General features: G+C 38.0%; 1 long non-coding RNA gene and 1 pseudogene across 2 annotated transcripts in view; one reads left to right on the top strand and one right to left on the bottom strand.

Moving 5' to 3' along the window:
* Window positions 1-245: 245 nt before the first annotated feature.
* Window positions 246-21820, bottom strand: part of LOC123569813 (uncharacterized) — a 39935-nt gene continuing 18360 nt past the window's right edge. The window contains exons 1-3 of one of the 2 annotated variants that reach the window (XR_010582469.2): window positions 20824-21022; window positions 9008-9091; window positions 246-373 (exon numbers count right to left, since the gene is read on the bottom strand). This is a non-coding gene — a long non-coding RNA (uncharacterized lncRNA). Of the gene's footprint in view, window positions 374-9007; window positions 9092-17976; window positions 18649-20823; window positions 21023-21820 lie in introns of those variants that run through there. The other variant, XR_006693620.3, reaches the window with a different exon arrangement.
* On the top strand, window positions 5714-7543 carry LOC102129912 (bromodomain-containing protein 7 pseudogene; annotated as a pseudogene).

Below are 21820 nucleotides of genomic sequence, written 5' to 3'. Positions count from 1 at the left end.
TAGAACCATCACACCCATGGCACTCTATAACTCTCATGTATTACTTCAGAATACATTCAACTGCAAGTAGCATAAAAGACAATTCTAATGACTTTAGAAAGAGACCTTTATTTCTCTCACATAATAAGATGTCCAAAAAACAGACGGTTACACAAATTGGTTCTATAGTTCAACAATGTGTTTGTAATTTTTGGCTGTTCCTGCATGGTCATAAGATTGCTGCCCCAGCTCCAGGCATCACATCTGAGATCAAAGCAGGAAGAAGGAAGAGGGAGGGAGGAGCTAGCATCAAGCCATCTGAAATCAAAAGCTTCGCTAGAAATTTTCAGCTGACTTCTTCTTATGTCTCACTGGCCAGAATTGGTTACCCCAGCTGGAAAGAAGGCAAAGGAAAGGAATAGTCAGCTGACACTTCGCTGCTCAACATGGTATCAAGAGTCTGTAAATAAAGGAGTTGGGGTGGGGGCAGTTATACTGGTTAAAAAAAAGTGTCTGTCACTACCCTGAAACTTAAAAAAACAACCCAGAAACAAACCCAAAAACAACCTAGAAGTGTCTGAGATAAAAGCAGCTATAACCTTGATAGAATGAGATCTTGAAATCCAAATTAAGTTATTTTAAAGAAAAACAAAGTTACATACAGTTGCTATGATTAGATAATATCTCTGAAGGATTATTCCCTGGCACATAGCAAGTGCCAATACATGTTAGCTGTTGCGGTAAATATGATGTAACAGTAGTGGTGATGAAGATATTAATTATTATTACAACTGGCATGAGATAAATTAAGGTTTACCCATTCATCCGACAAACACTTATTGAGCTTTTTCTTCATACAAGAACCTTTACAATTCAAATCTTAGGAAGCAAAGAGTTTAGTGGGTGATTCATAATATTAGGGGAAAAAACATTTATTTTGGATGCAGTATTAAGAGAAAAAGATAAGTGCTTTTGGAAAACATTCCTAATGATTCAGAATGCAATTCATTCTCCTTAAGAACATACCTGTGGAGATGGAAAACATTCTGACCTCAATTAAAAATTTTTTGTGTGTGGTAAAAAGCACATAATACTCAATTGAAGGTCAGGAGTGCTGGCTCATGCCTGTAATCCTAGCACTTTGGGAGGCTGAGGCAGGAGGATCACTTGAGCTCAGGAGTTTGAGACCATCATGGGCAACATAGTGAGACCTCATCCCTACTCAAATTAAAAAAAAAAAAAAAAAAAGCTGGGCATGATGGTACAGACCTGTAGTCCCAGCTACTCAGGAAGCTGAGGCGGGAGGAACACTTCAGCCTGGGAGGTCAAGGCTGCAGTGAGCTGTGTTGACACCACTGCACTCCAGTCTGGGTGACAAAGTGAGACCCTGTCTCAAAAATAAATAAATAAATACTCAATTGACCATCTTAGCCATTTTAAAGTGTACAGTACAGTAATAAAAAGATATTTTTGTTGCAGTACCAGTTTCAGTAAAAATAACAGTAAACATTTTATTGGAATAAGGAAATATATAGACTTGAAGAAAGAGGGAATATCACGGTTCAAAACCTGTCAGTTTTGGGCTGTTTTATGATTTTCTTTAACTTGGTTTGACTTTTTGAGTCAGCAGAAGATTAAAGTTGATACAGAAACACACACACATTCCTCTGTGAGAATGTCTTGGTTATGGAGATGTGTCTGCTCTTTGTAATAAAAAAGGACACAGGTTTACTGCTAAGCCCAGGCAGGTTTGCTGGGCCAGCTCTGAGGGCTCAGAATGAAAACACAGAAGAAAAACCAAAACAGGTAACATGCTGCAAAAAGTGCACAGAACTTTTCTGAGTGTAAGAGAAGGGCACAGGGAGAAGAGAATGGGATGAGGTTGTGAGGGGTGGAATGGCAGGGAGGATTGACAGGATGGATTTCAGGAGGGAACATGAGAGAAAACAAAACTCAAAGGATGGTTTGGCATGATCCAAAAACAACAGATAGAAGGTAAATAAATATTTCCTTAAAAGAGGAAAATATTTCCTTGAAGTTTCCCCAAAAAAGGAAGAAAAATGAAGGGAAAGAAAGAGAAGCAAAGGAGATGGGGAAAAAGGGGAAGGAAAGGAGACATCAATAAAGGTCAAAGCCAAAGAAAACAAGAAGCAAGTCTAATGGTTGGAATTCGAGTCCCAGAAGAAGAATAATACAGGAAATAGCACAATTCTAGGCAAGAAGAGATACAACAGTCAGGTTACTTTTAAGAAGAGGAAAGTACCTTTTGGCCTCAACTCCCAGCTTCCAGTAATTTGATAAAAGGACGAACACAGAGGAAAGAAGACAGGCAACTGCTGAGGTCTTTGAGAAAACGGAGTTGTACCTTTGGCCACATAAGTGCATATCTACAAGGAGGGCGATACTGTAGACACCAAGGGAATGGGCACTGTCCAAAAAGAAATGCCCCACAAATGTCACCATGGCAAAACTAGAAGAGTCTACAAAGTTACCTAGCATGCTATTGGCATCATTGTAAACAAACAAGTTAAGGGCAAGATTCTTGCCAAGAGAATTAATATGCATATTGGGCATATTTAAACACTCTAAGAGCCAAGATGACTTTCTGAAAGTGTGTGAAGGAAAATCATCAGAATAAAGAGTGAAGCTAAAGAGAAACCTGAAGCTGCAGCCTGTTCCACCCAGAGAAGCACACTTTGTGAGAATCAGTGAAAAGGAGCCTGAGCTGCTGGAGTCTATTAATGGAATTCATGGTATAACAGGTGGAAAAAAAAAGAAGAAGAAGAAGAAGACTTCCGGATTGTAAAGGAAGAAAGAGAAAGAGGAGGAGGAGGAAGGGAAAGAGGAGGCAAAAATAAATTTGAAAGCTCTTTGAAACCACAAAATATGGTAAAATGAATAATGTTAAGAAGAGAGTACACTGTCAATCATATCTTAATATTAATATGTAAAAATTATGTATAATAGCTAGAGATAAGTCTGTAGAACTCAAAGAGAAGAGAAACTTAATGTAAACATTAGTACAATTACATTATATATTAAGAGTCTGGATCATAACTACAAAAAAATGAAAGTAGGCAAGCAGAATTAGTAAAAATTTTTGACAGATAGTAATTGAGGTTGAAAAACTGGGGTGTATAATATACTACTTTTCTAATCATATTATGCATTTGTTAATTATCCTTTCAGGTATCTAATCATGAAATCGTTATCTAAGGCTGGCTCTGTAGCAAGTCTTATGCTAGGAGCTAGAGTTTGAAAGGCAGGTAGTAGTCTCTGCCAATGAGAAATGCATATCTCATGGGGAGACATAGATATATTGTAGTACAGGAAATGCAGGAAGGAACCTCACATTTTGGGTGTGCCTACTATGTGACAAAGACCATGCAATGTACTAAATACCTGCATATATTATTTCACGATAACAGCTAAAGCCAATTTCTTATAAGTTTAAAAATTTATCAGAAACCTAGAAAATTGTTCACTCAATATACTAACTAGACAAAATTTTAAACTTACATCTTAATAAATTGTCAAAGGACTTTATTTTTAATGGCAAGGGAAGCTTTCAAGGGATCTAGTCTCTACGCATGTAGAAGAAAACAAACTGAAAAGAAAGCAGTTGGGATGGGTTTCAGAGAGAAAAGGGGATTACATAAAATAATGTCTGGAGTGAGGTTGAGCAATGGAGACATTCTTGAGAATGGTTTTTACAAAAGTAAAAGAAATTCTGAAATGTATTAATGTTGAAATCAAAAAATAAAGGAAATCATTTAACTGAAGACTACACAACTCAAGAACTGAGCTGAATTATTATTTTCTGTTGAAAACAGAATGTGCTCCTGGATATCATGGCCTCACTACTAAGGTCTACAAGATGTCTGAACATAGCCCAAAGGATACCTGGAACTGAGATACCAAAGGCACATGGAGGAAAGCTTATGTGGGGCCCAGGTGTTCACGGGTCCACAGGCATGCATTATTCTGTATCAGACACACACAAAAGAATCTTTAAAAAGTTCACAGTTTTCGAGAGCAAACCAACTGCAAAACTAGCAGAAGAAAAGAAATAACCAAAATCAGAGCTAAAATGAATGAAATTTCATACAAAAAAATCAATGAAACTAAAAGTTACTTCTTTGAAAGAATAAATAAGATTGATAGACCACTACCTAGATTAATAAAGAAAAAAAGAGAGAAGATCCAAATAAACACAATCAGAAATCACAAAGGTGACAGTACCAACAACTCCACAGAAATACAAAAGCCCTCAGAGACTATTATGAACACCTCTATGCACACAATCTAGAAAACTTAGAAGTAATGGGTAAATTCTTGGATACATAGAACCTCTCATAATTCAACCAAGAAGAATTTGAAATCCTGAACAGACCAATAATGAGTTCTGAAATTGAATCTGTAATAAAAAACCTGCCAACCCAAAAAAGCTCTGGACCACACAAATTCACAGCTGAATTATATGAGACATATAAAGAAGAGCTTGTACCAATCCTACTGAAATTATTCCAAAACACTGAGGAGGAGGGAAGCCTCCCTAACTCATTCTGTGAGGCCAGCATCATCCTGATACCAAAACCTGGCAGAGACATGACAAAAAAAGAAAACTTCAGGTCAATATCCTGGTGAACATAGACACAAAAATTCTTCCACACAATACAAGCAAAGTGAATCCAGCAACCTATCAAAAAGCTAATTCACCATGATTGAGTAGGCTTTATCCCTGCCATACAAGGTTGGTTCAACATATGCAAATCAAGAAATGTGATTCATTACAGAAACAGAACTAAAAACAAAAACCACATGACCATCTCAATAGATGCAGAAAAGGCTTTTGATAAAATACAGCATCTCTTCATGTTGAAGACATTCAACCTAGGAAATGAAGGAACATAACTCAAAATTGTAAGAGTCATCTATGACAAACCCACAGCCAACATCATACTGAACAGGCAAAAACTGGAAGCATTCTCCCTGAGAACTGAAATAAGAGAAGGATCCTCACTCTCATGACTCCTATTCAATATAATACTGGAAGTCCTAGCCAAAGCAACCAGGCAAGAGGAAGAAATAAAAGGAATCCAAATAGGAAAAGAGTAAGTTGAATGATCTCTCTTCATAGACAATATGATTCTATACCTAGAAATCCCCACAGCTTCTGCCCAAAGCCTCCTAGAATTGATAAACAACTTCAGTAAAATTTCAGGATACAAAATCAACACACAAATATCAGTAGTATTTCTATACATCAAAAACATCCAAACTGAGGACCAAATAAAAAATGCAATTCTATGCTGCAGAAGGATGGTGTATAATAATAATAATAAAGAATACAATTCTATTCACAAGAGCCACAAAAAGAATAAAATACCTAGGAATACAGCTAATCACAGAGGCGAACAATCTCTCCAACAAGAGTTATAAAACACGGCTGAAAGAAATCAGAGACAACAAAAGCAAATGGAAAAACATTCCATGCTCATGAATAAGAAGAATCAATGTTGCTATGGTCATACTGCCCAAAGCAATTTACAGATTCAGTGCTATTTCCTATCAAATTACCAACATCGTTTTTCACAGAATTAGAAAAAACTATTCTTAAATTCACATGGGGCCTCTGCGGGCTGCTCCCGCCCTTCGCTGGCCTGGCCTGGACCAGAAGCTGCGCTGTGGGCCTGGTCTTCGCTCTGGGGGCGGGCACCGGAGCTGATAGGACATGGGCAAGAAGCACAGGGAACGCCAAGTCGAAAAAACACTTCTATGAGGAGTATGTATAGAAGCCCTTGAGGCTGGTCCTCAAAGTAGGAGGGAACGAAGTCACCAAACTCTCCACGGGTAGCTCAGAGCATGACTCCAACCTCTTCGAAGGCAAGTAAGATCATGACAAACACAAGGACAGAATGCAGAAAAAGAGAAAGAAAGGCGAGAAACAGGTTCCAGGGGAAGATAAAGAGATAAAATGTAGAAGAGTTAAGGAGGATAAAAAGAAGCGGGATTGAGACCTTGTGGAGAATGAGGCAGAAAAAGACCTCCAGTGTCATGCCCCTGTGAGATCCTCTCACAAGCTCTTTAGCCAAACAAGAAGAAGTAGAACAGACACCCCTTCAAGAAATTTTGAATCAACTGATGAGACAATTGCAGAGAAAAGACCCAAGTGCTTTCTTTTCATTTCCTGTGACTGATTATATTGCTCCTGGCTACTCCATGATCATTAAACAACCAAGGGATTTTAGTACTATGAAAGAAAAGGTCAAGAACAATGACTACCAGTCGATAGAACTAAATGATAACTTCAAACTAATGTGCACTAATGCCATGATTTACAACAAACCAGAGAGCATTTACTATACAGCTGCAAAAAAGCTGTTGCACTCGGGGATGACAATTCTTAGCCAGGAAAGAATTCAGAGCCTGAAGCAGAGTATAGACTTCATGGATGACTTGCAAGAAACTCAAAAGCAGAAAGATAGAACAGACTGGGGAGGATGGAGGCAGAGTGGGGAGGATGGAGGTTGCTGGTCGAGAGAGAGAGGACTCTGGAGATGCTGAAGCACAAGCCTTCAAGAGTCCTGGCAAAGAAAATTAAAATGTAGACAAAGATGTGCTTGAAGATAAGTTTAAAAGCAATAATTCAGAGAGAGAGAGCAGGAGCAGCTTGACCAAATCGTGAAGGAATCTGGAGGAAAGCTGACCAGACAGCTTGTGAACAGTCAGTGCAAATTTGAAAGAAGAAAACCAGATGGAACAACAACGTTGGGACTTCTCCTTCCTGTGGATCCCATTGTAGAAGTGTGAGATTTGAATTATGGACCCTACAGTTCTTATGCACCGTGTTATGACTCCACTTTTGGAAATATCAGCAAGGATGATTCTAATTTAATATATCCAACCCATGGGGAAGACTCTGATCTTCCAACTGATTTCAGCATCCATGAGTTTTGGGCCACATGCCAAGACTATCCATATGTTATGGCAGATAGTTTACTGGATGTTTTAACAAAAGGAGGGAATTTCAGGACCCTACAAGAGTTGGAGATGTCATCGCCTGAAGATGAAGGCCATACTAGGACACTTAACACAGCAAAAGAAATGGAGATTATAGAACTAGAACCAGCAGGGTGTTTGGACCCTAATACACAAGACAGGGTCACAGCACTGAAAGTAGTAAACTTTGGTGTTCCAGTTGAAGTTTTTGACTCTGAAGAACCTGAAGTATTCAGAAGAAACTTGATGAGGCCACCAAATTATTCAGGGAGCTCTAGGAAGCCCAGAACGAGTATTTGAGCACCAGACCCCCTCCCAGTATGATCTGTCTCTTAGGTGCCTCCTGCAGAGAAATGCATCTCGCTGAACAAGTGACCAATAATCTTAAAAACTTGCACAGCAAGTAACTCCAGGTGATATTGTAAGCATGTATGAATTTCAAAAAGCAATGGGGATTTCCATTCTTTCCCCCATCATGGAAAACAACTTTGTAGATTTAACAGAAGATCTCAAAGAACCTAAAAAGATGGATGTTGCTGAGTGTGGACCTGGTGGGAGTTGAGGCACCTGGTATTTGATTATATATTATTATATACTTTTTCATTCTTAACTTAGAAATACTTTTCAGAAGATATTAAATATTTTTAAATTGTGTTTTTAATTAAACTTTGGAACAGTGAATTTGAATGTTCCAGAGGGGAAAAAAATAAATAAGTATAAATAAAATTCACATGGAACCAACAAAGAGCATGAATAGCTAAAGCAATCCTAAGCAAAAAGAACAAATCTAGGGGTATCATGTTATCCAACTTCAAACTATACTACAAGGCTATGGTAACCAAAACAAACAAACAAACAAAAAAGCATCATACAAAAACAGACACATAGACCAATAAAACAGGTTAGAGAACCCAGAAATAAAGCTTCACATTTATAACTATCTGATCTTCAACAAAGTTGACAATAACAAGCAATGAGAAAAGGACTTCCTATTCAATAAATGGTCCTGGGATAACTGGCTAGTCATCCACAGAAGATTGAAACTGGACCCCTTCCTTTCACTGTATATACAAATCAACTCAAGATAGATGAATACTTAAATGTAAGACCTCAAACTATACAGACCCTAGAAGAAAACCTAGGAAATACCATTCTAGACAAGCCTTTGCAAAGATTTCGTGACAGTCTCCAAAAGCAGTTACAACAACAAAGTAAACAGACAATCTGTAGGAGAAAATACTTGTAAACTATGCATCTGATAAAGGCCTAACATCCAGAATATGTAAGGAACCTAAACAGATCAACAAGTGAAAAACAACCCCTTTAAAAAATGGGCAAATGATATGAACAGACTCTTTTCAAAAGAAGACATACATATTGCCAAAAAGCATAGGAAAAATGCTCAACATTACTAATAATTAGAGAAATGCAAATTAAAACCACAATGAGATACCATCTCCCACTAGTCAGAATGGCTATTAACAGATGTTTGGGAGGCTGCAGAGAAAAGAGAACTCTTACACATTGCTGGTGGGAATGTAAATTAGTTCAGCCACTGTGGAAAGCATTTTTGAGATTTCTCAAAGGACTTAGAGCTACTATTCAACCTGGCAATCCCATTACTGAGTATACACCCAAAGGAATATAAACCATTCTACCAAAGAGATACATGCATTCATATGTTCATTTTAGCACTATCTATAATAGCAAAGACATGGAATCAACGTAGATGCCCATCAACAATGGACTGGATAAAGAAAATGCAGTACACCATGGTATACTATGTAGCTATAAAAAGGAACAAAATTGTGCCCTTGCAGCAACATAGATGCAGCTAGAGGCCATTATCTTGAGCGAATTAGCACAGGAATCAAATATTGCATGTTCTCACTTATAACTGAGAGCTAAACGTTGAGTACACATGGACACAAAGGGGAGAACAACAGACACCAGGGCCTACTTGAGGGTGGAGAGAGGGAGGAGGGTGAGGGTTGAAAAACTACCTGTCAAGTACCATGCTCATTACCTGGGTGATGACATTATTTGTATGCCAGTCTCCAGCAACATGCAACTTATTCATGTAACAAATCTGCACATGTACCCCCTGGACCTAAAATAAAAGTTGAAAAGGAAAAAAAAAAAAAAAAAAGATAATGCCTTCTGCTGTAACAAACAAAGCTGAAAAAAACACCAGTGACTTAATAAGAGTTTATTTTGAGCACTTTAAAAAGTTCACAGTTTTTGTTTTTAAGATAGAAATGGAAAACTTTCAAATCTGGAGACACCAATTTTACTCTGTTTTTCATAGTAAGACTTGTGGATGGCTGTTCCTGGAATAAATGGCCAGAATAGCAAAATACACAGGATTTTAGCGTATCCATGAAAGAAAGTAACTGAATTATTCTAGTTCAGGAAGAAATGTAGTGTTTTATAAAGACGTCATAAATCACTTACAAAAGGAAGATTTACCAGTAAATGAGACAATTACATAGCTATTGGAGAAAAAGTAAAGTTGAATATCTGCATTGCTATATGCCAAAATAAATTGCAAAGAGATTAAAGATTTAAATATAAAAATAAGCATAGCAACTAGAAGAAAGAGTTGAATTTCTTTTACTTTACATTGGAGAAAGACATTCAAGCATGAAATCAAAGGCAGAAAGCCATGAAGAAAAATATTAACAAATGAAACTTATGAAAACATTCAAAACTCCTATATATTTTTTAAGTCATAATTCATTTAAAGGCAAAAAACAAAGTAGAAGAATAGTTGAGTCATATCTGACAGATGATTTGATATATAAAGAGTACTTATCAATCAATAAAAGACAACATAAAAAATGGGTAAAGACAAGAATAGTCAAATCATACATAATACATGCAAATGGCCAATAAACATGAAAATCTTCAACTTTGCCAGTAATTAAAGATAGGATATTTGCCTACAAAGTTAGCTAAAAATGTTTACAGTTGTAACAGCAGTGTTTTTGAATAGAGAAGTGAATACTCTCAAAGTTGGCTATGAGTATAAGTTGGTATAATTTTGTAGGTAATTTAGCAATGTGTATAAATATGCTTAAGATAAAGATATACTTGACTTAGTAATTCTCTAATCAATCTGTTCTAAGGATTAATTATTAATTTATTATTGAATAATTATAAATTATTTTTTGAAAATTTATGATTTTGAAAGTTTTATATACAAAACTGAAATTTTTATATACAAGTTTATTCAACTTATTTTTGACAGCATTATTTTTAATAATAAAAAATGGAAAACAACATAAATGATCACTACTTGGAAATTATAGCCCAATCATATGCAAGTATTAAAATTCATGTTTTTAAAAGAATATTTCAAAATACAGGAAAGTATACTCGCTGCAATGCTTATGCGGGCAATATGAACCTTATAACCTGTGTGATCATAATTTTTTTTTTTTTGAAATGGAGTCTCGCTCTGTGGCCCAGGCTGGAGTGCACTGGCCGGATCTCAGCTCACTGCAAGCTCCGCCTCCCGGGTTCACGCCATTCTCCTGCCTCAGCCTTCCGAGTAGCTGGGACTACAGGTGCCCGCCACCCCGCCCGGCTAGTTTTTTTTTTTGTATGTTTTTAGTAGAGACGGGGTTTCACCGTGTTAGCCAGGATGCTCTCAATCTCCTGACCTCGTGATCCGCCTGTCTTGGCCTCCCAAAGTGCTGGGATTACAGGCTTAAGCCACTGCGCCTGGCCCATAATTTTTTTAAATTGCCAAAGATTTGTTCTTATCCTCCACTGATTTCCCCCTAGGTCATAACAGACATTCAATAATTTTTTTTTGAATTTAAAAGAAATGAAATTTTTTATACACAAAAACAAACTATGAGTTTATTCTAGGTGGCAGGCTTATAGGTGATTCTTATTTCTTCTGTATGATTTAGTTTTCAACTTTCCACAGAGAATGTTTACAACTTTTATGAGTAAAGAAATCTTATTGATTTGGGTTATAAAACATGATCCCAGAATATATTAAGGGAGCTAAGAGAAAATGAATTTTTTGTTGTTATGTGAATTTTTAAGAGACAATTTTTAATTCTAGACTACCAGAATATGGCCTTTCATATCCTACAACAGGCTGCACTCTGGGGCAATGGGCGGTATGTAATGTGTGCTAGTGTTGGCAGCTAACATCACAGCATCTTACTCCATGAATGGATGAAAAACTAACCTTTCAAGAGGGAAGTGAGGCAAGCCTGCCCATTGTATTAAAGGCAACTTAAAAGTGGCCCATGAGGCCGGGCGCGGTGGCTCATGCCTGTAATCCCAGCATTTTTCGGGGCCAAGGCGGGCGGATCATGAGATCAGGAAATCCAGACCATCCTGGCTAACACGGTGAAACCCCGTCTCTACTAAAAATACACAAAATTAGCCGGGCGGGGTGGCGGGCGCCTGTAGTCTCGGCTACACGGGAGGCTGAGGCAGGAGAATAGCGAGAACCCGGGAGGCTGAGCTTGCAGTGAGCCGAGATCGCACCACCGCACTCTAGCCTGGGCGACAAAGTGAGACACTGTCTCAAAAAAAAAAAAAAAAAAAAATAGTGACCCATGAATCCATCATCGGTGTGTATGTTCTCTTGATCCTTAATTAAGAAATAGAACGGGCATGGTGGTTTATGCCTGTAATCCCAGCACTTTGGGAGGCCGAGGTGGGCGGATCACTTGAGGTCAGGAGTTCGATACCAGCCTGGCCAACATGGTGAAACCCCATCTCTACTAAAAATACAAAAATTAGCCGGGCATAGTGGCGAGCGTCTGTAATTCCAGCTACTCAGGAGGCTGAGGCAGGAGAATCACTTGAGCCTGGGAGGCAGAGTTTGGAGTGAACCTAGATCGAGCCACTGCTTTCCAGCCTGGGCAATAGAGCGAGACTGTCTAAAAAAAAAAAGAAGGCAAAACTTGAGCATAAAGTGTAAAGATGAGAGCCTTTTATCGTCTTAGCCTAGTTCTGGTTTCTGCAGGTAATGTCAGTCACCCTGGCAACCACATAATGGGGCCATTACTTTGTATTTATAAATTCTACAGCAGAGGAACTGGAGACAGATCAAGAGGAAAAATGTGTTGCCCATACTGTGTACAGCACATATTTACTTAGCCTGCTTGTCCTGCAATCTTCTAACCCCCATGAGAACAGAAAAGTTTGCTTCCATCCTATCTGCATCTACTTTGGAGCAGAGGGAATAGCACATAGTGAAAGAAGCCAAACACAAAAAGCCACATACTGTATGATTCCATTTGTGTAAAATGTTCACAACAGCCAAATCCATGAGGACAGAAAGTCGATTAGCATTTGTCTGGGCTGGAGGGAGGGGGAACAGGGAGTGACTGTTAACAGGTACAGATTTCTTTCTGGGGTGAAGAAAGTATTCTGGAATTAGATAGTAACGGTGGCTGCACAATTCTGGGAATACACAAAACCCACTCAATGGTAGATGTGAAAATGGTGAGCTTTACGGCATGTAAATTATATCTAGATTTAAAAGGAAAACATATTGAATAGAGTATAAAAGACCAGAAAGACTCATGTGGAGGAGGCTGGGTCTGGCAGAGGGAGGAACTACTCCAGCTGGGTCTACCCAGCCTAATCATCCTTCTGTGGCAGATCCTGGAGGGGTTCTTAACCCTGCAATTCTAAAAACAGCAAAAAGGTTCCTTGATAACAAATGACTCAAACTACACTATATGCAAGGACAAAAGACATGTTATCACATAAAAAGTGTTTTATGTCTATATATATATTTAATATATAAAACATATATTAGTATCTAAACATTCCAATGTTTACTTACAGTTTCTCTTCACTAAAAAGTTGATGGGGAGAATTATAAGGCCTGATTAGGGCATAATTTCTGTTACAGAACTTTCTGGATTCATACCCTCTCTGTTTCTGTTGATTCTCTCCTACGGGACACACTGTTAGTGGCTTCACGGCATCTGCTCTGAAAGCGTTATGTCCATATCTTATCTGTTATTTTCTACATTTTAATGAAAGTGTTGCACTAATTGCTGACATCTTTGCACCATTATTGATTGTCAACATTTGATCGCAAACATTTATGTCTTCCTAAAGAACAAAATGCCAGAATGAAATAATTAGTATGTGCTAAGCCAAGTGTGTGTGCTCACAATTTAAAAACTGTGTGTCATAAACATTTTTAGGCCCAATGAAATGAACTACAAAAAGAAGGCAATAAGTTTTATCCAAGTATTTTGAATGCAAATGAATATGAAGGCAACCGTAATTCATACCTCATTAAAGAACAATTGCAAAAATGTCACCAAACTGTGACATAATTATTGAACCATGTCAGAAACTCATATTTTTTTCTTCTTTCATGATTTTTATTTCTTCTGCACATTAGTAGGAGAATGTGCAAGTGTGGGGAAGAAAATAGGTTATTTAAAATAAATGAAAGTTATATAACAATTGAGTCACCTCCAGTGTTTAATAAAGCATTTAGCCTGGTTATTATTCCACGCATGAAAACTGCAAGTTTAATATTTCTGTTAACTATGAGTGAAGTTTAAAATTCAAAACCTGTAGTCAAAAAGATGAATCAAGACCACACAGATATGATTTTTTTTTTCTTTTGAGATAGGGTCTCGCTCTGTCACCCAGGCTGTAGTGCAGTGGCATAATCATAGCTCACTGCAGCCTCGAACTCCTGGGTTCATGCAATCCCATCTCAGTCTCCGGAGTAGCTGGAATTACAGCCGTGAGCCATCATGCTCCTCCCGGATACGATTCTTAAAAGGATCAATGAAATAAAATTCATTAAAGATGAAATTAAACAAAAAGTTTAATAAAACAGATCACTTGCAAGACTAGCATTTGGCAACTGATCCTATTAAAATCCAATTTGTCAGAGGATGCATGAATGCATATATATTATCCATGCATCAAAAATAATACATTTATTAAAAACCCTGGGATATAAATTTTTATGGTAACTGAAGATTTAAGCATGAAAAACTACTTCTAGAGGTGCTTCCAAAACATTCTGGTGTCGGAGAACCCTGAAAATAGTTTTGATACTCTCTGGGATGCAGTTTCATGGGTTGTTACATTCTGAAGTACTTACTACTTTGCTGTCTATGTGGTTCGGTGAAATGTCATTCCTGATCTGAATCTCTCTGCTTATGTAACTGATCAGCGGACTGAAATCTGCAGGTCTTCCATTCCATTTGGTGAACATGGGCTTGCCTGTCACCCTTCATTGTGCTTCTTCAAAGAACAGTTGCCACCTTATCTGGGAACAGCTCTCTTTAAGAGTGCTACTCATGTGAAATAATCTTTCACCACTGAGGCCACTATTTCCTTAGCACAAGAAGAGACATTTATCTTGCTGCTAATGGATAATTAATTTTAAAAATGTATATTATGACACAATTTTTTAAAAAGGGAAAAGGCAAGCTGGACAATGGGACTAAATGTCCCTTCTTCCAATTGACTCCTATTTGGCTCTTCCAATGTCATCCCAAACACAGATAACTTTTCTTTCATGAATTGTTCTCCTGAATGATTTATACGTGTCGTGTTATCTGAGGCTCTCTCCAGGTCCCCTGGTGGATTTAACCAGCCATCAGCTGCATAATTGTTAATTTTAACACTATAAAAGGTTCTGATGCAGAAGAGATATGGTGTTGGTAGAAGAATTAATTGAAATGTATCTCCCAATCACACTAGTCTGCTACTGCTGGTTTCCCACACACAGAAATTATACTTTAGATTTAAGGTTAAAATAAATTTACATCTTTGCTGCTCATAAAGCTTTGGGTCTAGTGGTAAATGGAAACGTTAATTGTTTCTAATACCCATGAAGGTTTTTCACCCTGAGAACAATTCCGGGAACCGTGCAGGTCACGGTCCAATGCACGTTTTCATAGGTAGAGTAGCTCTTGCGTCAAAGGCTGACAAGAGAGAGGGTGGGAAGGAAGGTTATGGGAAAAAAATGAGGGAGAGAGGAGAGACTGGGAAGGATGAGAAGAAAGAAAATAATATGTGTCATTTATTACTAAATCCGCAGTCCTTCTTTTACACTTCTCAACAAGAATGATAATATTCCAGATTCTCCATGAAGCCAAAAAAAAAAAAAAGCAATAAGAGGTAACATAGGCAACATTTCAGCCCTGACGTTTCCTTTCTAAGAATATAAGTGTACATGAGATATGGTCAAAAAGAAGGCCTTTGGAATAATTATATTTAACTATTTGAGGTGATGGAAAACAAAAGTGTGTTAAATGTAAGTGGGGGTCACTTTTATTTTCCAGTCTACAAATCCCAAATCTGAATGCTTCCAGGATACTCCTCTCAGCTAAGTAGGCAACAAAGTTATGTCTATTCATGATGTGTGGGGCACAGTGAAAGGCTTGATCATGGAACTCATAGATGGGAGTAAAAGAATATATCAAGCCTGGCCAGGCATGGTGGCCCACGCCTGTAATCCCAGGACTTTGGGAGGCCAAGGCAGGCAGATTTCTTGAGCCCAGGAGTTTGAGACCAGCCTGGGCAATATGGTGAAACCTCATCTCTACCAAAAAATATAAAAATTATCCAGGCATGGTGATGAGCGCCTGTAGTCCCAGCTACTCAGGAGACTGAGGTGGGAGGAGAGCTTGAACCCGGGAGGCAGAGGTTGTGGTGAGCCAAGATTGATTGTGCCATTGCACTCCAGCCTGGGTGACAGAGAAAGACCCTGCAAAAAAGAAAAAGAAAGAAGAAAGAAAGAAAGAGAAAGAAAGAAAAGAAGAGAAAGAAAGAAAGAAAGAGAAGGAAGGAAGAGAGAGAAAGGGAGAGAGAAAGAGAGAGAAAAAGAGAGAAGGAAGGAAGGAAAGAAGGGAAAGAGAGAGAAAGAAAAGGACAGAAAGAAAGAAAGAAGGAAAGAAAGAAAGAAAGAAAAAGAAAAGAAAGAGAATATTTCGAGCCAAGCCTGTCATACTCATGCATTCACCCATTTCATTCAACAAACATATTTTAAGCACCTAGTAAGTGCCTGGCACTGAGCCAGTCACTGTCACTGTGCTATATAAACTGAGTCCTTGCCCCTGGGGAGTTCACAGATTAACAGAAAAGAGGGGTAAGTAGAGCAGTAATCACAAGGGAATAGCAGTGCAGAGGAGGGACACCAGAAACCAGCATTTTAAACTCTCACTTCTCATTGTTTTCAAAAAAAAAAAATGTTACCAGACTTTACAAATCAGGACAATTTCCAGACATAGTTTCCTACATACCAAAACCTTCACCAGTGCCCATTTCTTCCCAGTTTGCAGTTCTCAATTGGCATACACACTATTTTCAGCAGACTATAGCCAGCTCCTCAAAACTGCAAGGAAGTTTCAAAACCTCATCACCTTGAGCTGACTTTAACCAGTTCATCTAGTCTGTTTTCCTTAAACATGAAAGCCAGAGACTGCTAAGTGCTGAAGGCTGTTATCACTTGAATGACACTTCATCATTTAGTGAAATACTAAACATTTTGCTTTCATAATGCATATTGAGTCTTCAACAAACAAAAGGAGGACGCTCAACTTTTTTATTTTTTTTTTATTTTGTTTTGTTGTTTTGTTTTGGCCACACAGCAGATTTGAGGATTATATACCTATAATTTTAGGACACAAAGGCTCAGCTTCTTACAGCCAAAAGAAATGCCAACTGATCTGTGAACATTCTTATATATTACGTATTATATGAAAACATAAGAGTATCATCCAAGTCTTTCTACGGTGAAGCTCAAATATGGTCTTTAGGGTCAGGAATGGGCAAAGTTTACTCATTACTATTGGTAGAACATAATTCCTTGTTCACAGCTATCTACGTCTTTAATTGCATTTTCTTTTTAAAGCCCAGTGTAGGTGGGTAAATCTATACACAGAATTACAATGCAGCAATTGAGAACCAATGATTTTCTAAGCCAGAGATATTGGGTATTTAATTTTGCTTCTTAAATCCATACTATGATGGGCTCTTATGAACACAATAGAGAAAGAGTTATGTCCTAATCAGTTTATAAGATAATATAGAAAAAAATGCATAATAGACCAACCAGATGTGTAAATACAGTAATACAAAGAAACCTAATCTACTGCAAAGCTATAATTTAATCCTTCTATAACACAAGGGTATTGAAAACTGTCTTTATGAATAGCTCAAAAATAGCATAACTGAACTTTATAGTATTGGTTCAGTTTAAAGCATTCAAATCTAACTTATAATTTATATAAAGTATTTAACTTTTACATTAAAAAGAATCAAGAATTATATCTAAAGAGGAGAAGATTTATGAATAATGACCTAAGTATTTAAAAACAGTGCAAGACCAAGTTCTTAATGTCAGCAAGGGTGAGCACAGGCATTCAGTTCTGTGTGTATACGTGTGTTTGTCTAACAAAGGGTTAAGATGCCTGAGTGTCATGTGAAACAGCAAAAAGTCACCTTTTAAAATTTTGTTTTATTATTGGATGTGGATAACAATAATAAAAGAATCAAGGTTACATTTATAAAATAATATCTGTGAAACAAAATGACCTTGTAACCAATAAAGATATTATTTGACTTTTTAAAAACAGAATTATGAAAAGTTGAGCTGATAAATACACTAGGACTTAAAAATAGGAGAATAAAATAAAGAGAAGCCTGTTGTGATTTTAGCAGGAATTGCCTTTTACTCAAGCCCAATATTCACAATTTATAAGCTTTTGTTAGTGAGCTTTGAGTTCCTCTTCCTAAGATTCTGTTGCAGAGTCATCTCCACTGGTTTTCTCATTATTTATCCATAGTCTCTTTAGACACTCCTCTTTTTTCTTTTTAACCCTCCTTTATTTCCTTCCTTCCTTCCTTCCTTCCTTCTTTCCTTCCTTCCTTCCTTCCTTCCTTCCTTCCTTCCTTCCCTCCCTCCCTCCCTCCCTCCCTTCCTTCCTTCCTTTCCTCCTTCCTTCCTTCCTCTCTCTTTCTCTCTCTCTCTTTCTTTTTTTTGATGGAGTTTCACCCTCGTTGCCCAAGCTGGAGTGCAATGGTGCAATCCTGGCTCACTGTAACCTCCGCCTCCCGGGTTCAAGCGATTCTCCTGTCTCAGCCTCCCAAGTAGTTGGGATTACAGGTGGCATCACCATGCCTGGTTAATTTTTTATATTTTTAGTAGAAACAGGGTTTTACCATGTTAGCCAGGCTGATCTCAAACTCCTGATCTCAGGTGATCCACCCGTCTCAGCCTCCCAAAATGCTGGGATTACAGGCATGAGCAACTGCGCCCGGCCTCTTTCTTTAATCGTCCCCCCCATAACTGAATGAAGTTGAAACAAACATCATTTCATCAGCTTTCAACAGCACTGCCCTTCCTTGGATGCAGATTAAAACCCTTTGCCCAAACATACCAGAAACATGTGAAGAGTCGGTAAAGAAGAGAGTTATGAAAAGAAATACTCTTTTTAATTGCACTTCCTTGATCCCCTTTTTGACTCCCTGTAAATAAAGAAGCTCAGGTATGTTTTACATGTATAATCCAGACAGCACATATATATTATATACATGAGAGTCACTTGATCAATAATGTTTTGCCTAATGAAAGCCAGTGTGTGAAAGTCAAACATCCCAGCTGTTATGTTGATTCATTACTTTGCTGGATAATATCACCGCCTGTAATCGAAGGAAAAGTTCATGAAAAAGAAGGAAAACTTCTCAAAATAAAATAATATTAACTGCATCAGAAATAGATCCTGGCTATAAAAGCGAAGGTGGACATATATAGTACACATTGGAATAAAATAGTCATATGTCTATGATGGTGGAAAAGAAGGTAGTGGAGAAGAACTGGGGGCTCTGAAGATCACGGTCATGTTCTGTGTTTAGTAGATGAGTGGCTCCTGACAATCTTTTAATTTCTCCATATGAAATTCAAATACACCATCAGTTTAGTGGGAGTTCCACACTAGGGACTCTGGCAGGCCATCCTAAATCCTTGTGGAGAGAAGGCGAGATGAGTCGGCCCCGTGTCTGCTAATCATTGCTCTAGGCTTCCAGACCCTTCCTCATAAGAATTTAACCTCTGAGCCCAGATGCCTCTACAGGGAAGCAGAGAAAGCAGGAAGAGGGGTGGAAGAAACATTATGCAATTATCTCAGAAGATTGAGCATTATCTAAAGGAGTTGTTTAAATTATTAATTAAGACAGATGTCTAAATTGGATTAGACATCCTAGGAGGTGAGAGCTCGGTAGGAAAACTAGATAGATTTTCAAGAAAATACAGAAACTTTGGGCTGGATGTGGTGGCTCATGCCAGTAATCCTAGCACTCTGAGAGTCCGAGGCGAGTGGATCACCTGAGGTCAGGAGTTTGAGACTAGCCTGGTCAACCTGATGAAACCCTGTCTCTACTAAAAATACAAAAATTAGCAGGGCATGGTGGTGCATGCCTGTAATCCCAGCTACTCGGGAGGCTGAGGCAGGAGAATCACTTGAGCCGAGAAAGTGGAGGTTGCAGTGAGTTGAAATTGCATTGCTGCACTCCAGCTTGGGCAACAGAGCAAGACTCTGTCTCAAAAAACAAAAACAAAAAACCCAAAATACAAGAACCATATGTGTGTGTGTGTGTGTGTGTGTGTATACACACACAGAGAGAGGGAGAGAGAATATATATATATGTGTGTGTGTATACATATATATACACATACACATATACATAAGACCATATATATATATGGTCTTGCTCTGTTGCCCAGGCTAGAGTGCAGTGGCATGACAACAGCTCACTGTAACCCTGAACTCTTGGCCTTAAGCACTACTTCTGCCTCAGAGAAACTATATTTTTCATGTACACCTTTGTTGTAGAGTAGGTTAAGTTTGTATCCCTGTCACAGATCTCAAACTCTTGCATCTTGTACTAATTTTGGAACATAAGCTTATGATCAATTAATATTTGTTTTCTTATTAGTATTTATTAGTTTTCTAAGCGCACCTAGAAACTTTTGGATTAAGAAGTATGGTTTTGCCTCAACTATACTATAGCTCACCCCATAGCTTGCTGCTGTTGAAGGAACAATAACATGGCTTTGTGTTTCTTTTACCTGTGAATTTTGTGTAAGTTCCTGTCATTGACAGAGTCTAACCTAAAATCTTGCTAGCAAAGGATTCAGGAAAATGAAGCTCCTTGTTTTCTAAGGCCTGAGATGCAGAGGAATGACAAGAGAACAGAAAGTGATCTAACTTGTGAACAGACAATAGACATTCTGCTTTTCTTGAATAATCTGGTCATAAACCTAGCCACTTCTCTAAAATAGTAACGCACCTACTTTATACCCCTTTTTAAAAAAACTTCTTACATAAGACCTCATATTGTAGCCATTTGTGAATGTGAATTGTTTCTTAGGAGACATAAGATTCTAAAAGTTTACAACAGTGCTCTGAATATAACAGATTCAGTACATATCTATTAAATAAATGAGTAGATAAATTTTTTAAAAGTAGGGTTTTGTTTTGTTTTTAAGCCTGTGATCCTCTACCAGTCTCCTGGTTGATACCAAGATTTCATTTCCTATAAATTTTAAAGTAATAATATTCTGCTTAGACTGGTATTCTTAAGTAACTTGTCTGTATATAAAAATGGAATTAAACTTCATTTGATTCCATTGATTCTGAATTTATAGGTTAATCCACTCTGTTTGAAATTTACTTCTGCAACAATTGTTTTTTCAAAAAGGTCCTCAAAAAATTAACATCATAAACAAAATTTCAAGGTGTATTTCAGCCTATTTTTAGCACTTCATTGCTTTAATTGCCGATATGTAAATATGTATACATAATCAGAATGGTTTACCTTTTGTAATCCTTAAAGGATGTGTGGAGGACTTATTCCTGGGGCTGGTTGCCAGGATCCAGGTGGAGGCAGTTCTCATGATGGTTAGAAGCACAGGCTTCCTGGTGGCCTCCATGTGCCAGCTGCATCCATACTGACCACACTGCTTAGGCAGTCTAGGAAGTCTATTCAATGCTTCTCTGAGTCTCGTTGTTTTCATCTGTGAAATGAGAATCATACCTTAAACCTCATAGAATTGTCAAGTGAATCAAAGGCAGCCAGTGCTTGCTCAGCTTCCAGTCCAGAACCTGAGGCTCAGCTGTGGTCAGCATATAAGTTTCTTACTACTGCTGTAACGAACTGCCATAAACATGGTGGATTAGAGCTGCACAAGTGTATTAGTTTACCATTCTGGAGGTCAGAAGTTCAAAGTTTGACTCTCTAAGCTGAAGTCAAAATGTTGGCAGGGCAGCATTCCTTCTGAAGGTTCTAGGGAAGGGTCTGTCTCCTGACCTCTTCAGCTTCTAGAGACCACCAGCATTCCCTGACTTGGTCTCACATAACCCAGGCTTCTTCTGTGGTCACATCGTCCCTGACTCTGACTCTCCCAATTTTTTCATAAAGAACCCTTAGATGATATTGGGTTTACTGAGAGAATCTAGAATAATCCCCCCATCTCAGAGTCCTTAACTTAATCACCGCTGCAAAGCCCCTTTGGCCAGGTAAGGTAACACCCCCTGCAGATTCCAGGGATTCGGCTGTGGATGTCATCAGGGGTCCTTATTGAGACTACCACAGTCAGTATTATGACTGTGGTCACAGTTGGCTGTTTTGCTTTATTATAGAAGGTAACCTCTTTGTTTTCTTTCTTTTTCTCTTCTTTGTAAGGATAGAATGCAAATATTTAACCTCACCTGCTTGGAGATCTGTCCTCAAGGAGATCAAAACTAATCTTTTGCTTGTTAATGATTCAGGCTCTAGTTCTAATGGACATCAGCATTTATTGTAGATGATCAAG

This window comes from Macaca fascicularis, chromosome 17 (genome assembly GCF_037993035.2).
Source record: "Macaca fascicularis isolate 582-1 chromosome 17, T2T-MFA8v1.1".
NCBI lineage: Eukaryota > Metazoa > Chordata > Mammalia > Primates > Cercopithecidae > Macaca > Macaca fascicularis.
The sequence above is the reverse complement of the archived record's forward strand: the minus strand, read 5'-3'. Positions and strand labels throughout refer to the sequence as shown.